Genomic DNA, 6,000 nt, shown 5'->3' with positions numbered 1-6,000 from the left:
CTTTGAGGCAATGAGCTAGAGAAGATGGATTTGAAGGGGGTAAGGGGGCGCTTTCATTGATTTCAGTAATCCTGGTGTTTGAGGAAATGATGTATTTGGATGTAGATACAGTGTGGGAAAGTTTGTCCAAGCATAGTAGAAGCTAAGGATGCATGGCTCAGAAGATCACACTGTGAAAGAAATGTTTGGCAAGGATGTGGCGGTGGGGCCAAACACCAGCAAGGAAGTTTATTGTCAACCCAGGGGGCAATTCTGCGTTGAAATAGATGGGAATCAGCGGTCCTGGGGAAGATGATAGAGAGGTGGCCTTACAAATCATATGGAAGTAATGCACAGTGGGTCCTATGAGTGGGTGCTCTAGGAGAGTCCAGGGGACAGACTTAAGGGTAAGCCAAGGTATTGATGCTAGAGGTATGTGAGTGAATTCTGCGTTGAAATAGATGGGAATCAGCGGTCCTGGGGAAGATGATAGAGAGGTGGCCTTACAAATCATATGGAAGTAATGCACAGTGGGTCCTATGAGTTGGTGCTCTAGGAGAGTCCAGGGGACAGACTTAAGGGTAAGCCAAGGTATTGATGCTAGAGGTATGTGAGTGAAGGATTCTTCTAATCTCACCCATGCCTTGTTTGAGTAGTGGATATTCCAGTCCACTATCCAGGAGAGATGGCAAGCCCAGTGGTATTTTTGAATGTCTAAGAGCCCTATTCCCCCTTTGGATTTAGGGAGGACCAGGTGAGTGTATGAGATTTGTGGGCATTTTCAACTCCAGAGAAATTGGGTACACCTCCCCCTATCCTGTGTGTACTCCTCCCACTCCTATGTAGCCTGCTGCATGCTGCCTATAAAAAACACTGTCCTGAGGGATCGAATGGCTGCAGCTTGTGAGAGCAGAAGGCGGAGTGATCTGTACTCCGCCCCACCTTTCAGTGCAGACCGACCGGAAGCTTGTTTTGACGCTGTGTGTCACTGTGACAGAGAAGGGTGGTGCAGATGATTGTGGATAGTGTGGGCAGGAAGCCAGGCGGTCCTCCTCCTCACTAGCCTCATATTAACTGGTCTGCACTGGAGACAAGTTTTCTGGTGTTAACAAAATGCTGCTGAATGGGGCTGTGCTGTGTCTTAGCTGTGAACTGGGCTGGGCCATCTCTTTACTGGACTGGGCTGGGCGTTCTCTGTGCTGGACTTTGATACACTTGGAATCTCTCTTTCCTGCACATTTGGGAATGTCTATTTGCTCAACATATGGGGGCGGGACTGTCTGGGCATGTTTTGGTCCGTGTGAGTCACAGGCCTTGTGTACATCCAGCTGCCAGTGCCTGTATACTTATATTGACACACATGTATTGATTTCTAAAGAGTTTTAGCAGCAAGCTGTACCTGTGACTTGAAGGCACCCAACTACGCTCTTTTTTTTATGTATGGTTCAGAGCGCTGGTGTGCATGAGCCCTCAACTCCCGTTTCAGCATGGTACAGTTGTGCACAACACAATAACAGCATGCATTGAGGTTGGTCTGAGGTCCGAAGGTGCATACATTGGCGCTAATCTGAGGTCAAAATTTGAAATTTTCCATTTGTTTGCTCTCTCAATTAGGATCTCAGAGGCCTGCAGTCTGCATGGCTGACTCCTACATATCTGCAGCCCTCACATGTACAATACTTCTACTGTTCAACAGGTATGTCAAATTTAAATTCCATACAAATTACTTGTATAGCCCCCGAATTATACTTGGTTCCCTGTTCTCTAAAGAGGCAGTTCTAGGGGACGGATCTAGGGACGGTTCTGGGGGCAGTTCTAGGGAGTGAGTAGGGGCGTGACCTGGGGGGGTGAGTTCCTGCACCTTTTCTCTAAGAAAAAAAGCCCTGGCAAGAGGTATAGGAGACAGGGGAGAATGTTCAACTTCAGTATGGCTGCCCTTCCGAACCAAGAAAAGGATGGTGTGCCCCAGCGCTTTAGATCCAATTGTATAAGTCGTAAGACTGGGGTAAAGTTAAGATCGTAAACTTTAGAGAGTCTGGTTAAGAGTTGAATACCTAAATATGTGATGGAGTTGGACTTCCATATGAAAGGAAAGTTGGATTGACAGGAGGACATGGAGAGCATAATATTTAAAGCGTACAATTTAGTAAAGTTTATCTTTAGTTTTGAAATACGAAAGTGGTAAAGTCTTTAAGCAAATTCGGAATTGTGATGAGGGGTTAGATAGAAAGAGTAGGAGATCATCCACGAATGCAGCTATCGTATATTCATGTCCTGCATGTACTTTATGTCAGTGTTGGAGTGTAACCTACAGAGGAATAGTTTGAGCGTCAGAACAAACAGTAGCGATGAGAGTGGGCGTCCTTGGCATGTTCCATTCCTGATGGAGATGGCATTCGACAGGTGGCCATTCACACAGACTTGAGCACTGTGGTTGGAATAAAAGGCCATGATGAAATTAAGTATTTTGTTTTGGAAACCTAAGGCCTGAAGGACCGTCTCTATATAGTCCCATGCCACCCTGTCGAATCCCTTCTCAGCATCCAGGGTGAGAAAGAAGTCACTGCGTTTTGATGTATGTATGCTGTGGAGGAGGTTCAGAGCTTTTACAGTATTATCCCTGGCTTTGCTTCCAGGAATAAAACCTACTTGGTCATTTGTTATTAGAGAGGGAAGGATAGGAAGGAGGCGATTAGCCAGTATCTTAGTCTAGAGTTTGATATCTTAGCGTAGAGTTTGACATCTACGTTCAGCAACGCTATGGGTTTACAGTTAGCTACAGAGGTATGGTCCTTATCACCCTTCAGGATTAAAGCGATATACCCTTCCAAGAGGCGGTGTTGAGAATTCAGGGGGTAGATAGCGTGTTGAATGCCGACAGGAATGGGGAGGATAATAGATCTAGAAGGATCTTATAGTAGGCTCCCGAAAGGCCATCAGGTTCTGGGCTCTTGCCTGATTTCATTTATTTTACCACTTGTTCTAGCTCTATGGGAGTAAGCTGGTGGTGGTAGCAGAGACCGGCTTTGGGCGATACTGTCTCAAGAATTCTGTGATCATGTGGGGTCCGGTGTCCCCATGGTCATGTTTTACAGGCTCAGGAGGAAGATTTTACAACTGTGTATGATATCGTTTGAAGTGGGAGGCAATATCTGCATTTGAGGTCGCTATAGAGCCATCGTTCCCTCGTATTTGGGGTATCGTCATGCTTGTTTTCTTTGCAGAGAGGGCTCTCGTCAAGAGCTTACTGCATTTATTCCCTTGCTCATAAAATAGCTTTTTAAAACATAAAAACATAAAAAACATACTTGTCAAAGCGGGAAGTAGTTAAAGTCTAGGGTATCACGAGGGAGTAAAATCGAGAAAAGAAAAAAGAAAAATGTACTCTTTTTCTTCTTTTTTTTTTCCCTTTGTTTCCCCCTCCCTCCTTTTCCTCTCTTCTCCTCACTTTTCCTCCTCCATTTATTTAATGTGCTAAGATGAAATGAAGAGAGAATAGGCCGGAAGGGGAGGAGAGGGAGCCGGGATAGATATATTAACATGTCTGCTACTGAGAGGCATCTTGTCAGTAAGCCTAAGGGGCTTGAAGGAAGGTGGCCTCCAATTGTCTATGCTTATCTGTAGTCAAGAGGTAGTAAAGGGTGTGTAAAAGGGGCCTTGTAGGTTTGATCAGGTAAGGAAAATTCCTTCCATGTCCATTTATATGCAACAGTGAAATGTTAGCATACACAACTTAACATATACAATGAGAAGGCATATATTTGATAGTGAGGGGTTCTGTTAAAATCAACCCTTTTACTTCAGGACACAGGCGGTGAGGGCAATATAATGAACATATATACAATAGATGGTGCTGCGCTGTTACATAAGTAGATGACAAAATAACACAAATAAACAAAGTACTGCAAATGTAGATAAATTGCTGCATGCTAAAGTGACAATATGTGATAAAAAAGATATCAGTCACACTGAAGATAAAAAACACGAATAAAGTGCTAAGTGCTAAAGGTAGCAGTTTAACGTGATAAAGTCTACATTGTATATACAAAAGTCCATAAACAATGATTATATGATGGAAGGGAAGTGGAAACCGGTGCTGGATTCCCTCTAACACTTTGTGCAGATAGAAGCAGTGTGTAAAGTGACTTATCCTCTTCTGTGCAGAAACACCTCAGTGCAGGGTGGCCTTTTACCTTACAGCTGTAAGATAACAGTGTGTGTGCTTAACAATGGAAATCCTGGATGATGAAATAGATCACGCTAGTGGCTTCTTATGGGTTAATCTCTAGGGAGCCTCCTTGTCATATGTGTCTACTCTCTTGGAGTCAGTAGCAGCAATGGTGTCCCTCTCCAGATTGGTCTGTATGTAATATGGAGGAAAGAAGGGGGATTCCAGATAGTGTAATATGTAAAACTAAAATGCTTTATTTCTAAAAACAGCTGGGGTACTCACATCTTAAACAAAAGCTAAACACCACGAGCAGCGAGCTCGCACGCCAACGTTACTTTCGGTGCCTGTTTGTCCCAATGTGTAGCGTCACACTCACATGACTTCATCAGGGGATTTCTGCACAGAAGAGGATAAGTCACGTTACACACTGCTTCTATCTGCACAAAGTGTTAGAGGGAATCCAGCACCCATTTCCACTTTCCTTCCATCATGTATTCATAGTTTATAGACTTTTGTATATACAATGTGGACTTTATCACATTTATACTGCTACCTTTAGCACTTTATTCATGTTTTTTATCTTCAGTGTGACTGATATCTTTTTTATCACGTTCATATTGTCACTTTAGCACACAGCAATTTATCGGTGTTTGCGGTACTTTGTTTATTTGTGTTATTTTGTCATCTACTTATGTAACAGTGCAGCAACATCTATTGTATATATTTCTCACCTTGTGGCTAAGAACTGACCATTTTGGTGTTTTCAGCAGTTATTAATAGTATATATTTCTCTGGTAGCATGGGAATACCTATACATTTTAATATAATGAACATGATCTGCTCAAAATAGAGGGCTCTACAAGGAGTCCTCAGAGAAAATAATGTGATATATAGTGTAGAAACCACCACTCGTCGCCTGTGTCTGAAAGGCAGGCACATGGATTAGGATCTAGAAGGATATATAGAGAATGGTACAATCAGGAAATACCAATATCCAAGGTTTATAGTAGCAATTTTCAAGCTTGGTTCACACTTAAACCACTTAAACCGCTGTCCGTCCCTGTTCTCTGTTTCAGTAGTTATTGAGGTAAGGTTTCCTGTATCGGGGATAGGTGGGACAAATGCAGGCTAAACAAGCCTATTGAATGTGGGAGTGAGTGTCCGAGGGCATTTACAACACAAATAGGGTTTGCCATCCTACCCGACAAGTGGTATATGTCCTCAGTCACTAGAGAGGTTAAAAATGCACATAATATGATAAGCGTTAAGGCTTAGGAGGGAGTTAAGGGAAAATGCAGCCTGGAGCCATAGGTATCAACAATAGGGGTCTTGTGAGTGTCACATGGGTGTATTCAGTAAGCGCGTTTCTGCTTGGTAAACAAGGTAAGATAAGGGTTAGATAGCACTTACAATATGATCATTGTTGCTTGTGGCTCGGCCTGTGGCGCATGTAGAACTGTTGGGAGATGAGGCTGGGAAGCCTAGTGGGGGATAAGTTTATGGGAAGCACGTATCAAGCAGGTTGTAAAATGTATGACCAACTGACTTTCACTTAGCTGGAAGCATTGAAAAACAGTCTGGCATTTTAGCAGATCAACAGTAACAAGAACTGGTTGAGATTGTCAAGTGGAATTAAAGTTGAATGGTTCAGCTGGTTGGCATATGAAACTGAGCCGAGTTTTAAACTGGGGTAGCAGATAGTGTGTGCAGTATATGCAGTAAAGCAAAATATATATGTATATAATGGAAAACAGAATGGGCAAATGCTCGAGCCTGATTAGAGCTAGCAGCAGCGAAAGAACTAAAGGAGAGAAAAAAGCTTAGCTCTTAGAGTTTAGCTGCTAGGAATG

The sequence above is a fragment of the Aquarana catesbeiana genome, linkage group LG01 (assembly GCF_042186555.1).
Source record: "Aquarana catesbeiana isolate 2022-GZ linkage group LG01, ASM4218655v1, whole genome shotgun sequence".
Taxonomy (NCBI): Eukaryota; Metazoa; Chordata; class Amphibia; order Anura; family Ranidae; genus Aquarana; species Aquarana catesbeiana.
This window is presented reverse-complemented; position numbering follows the sequence as displayed.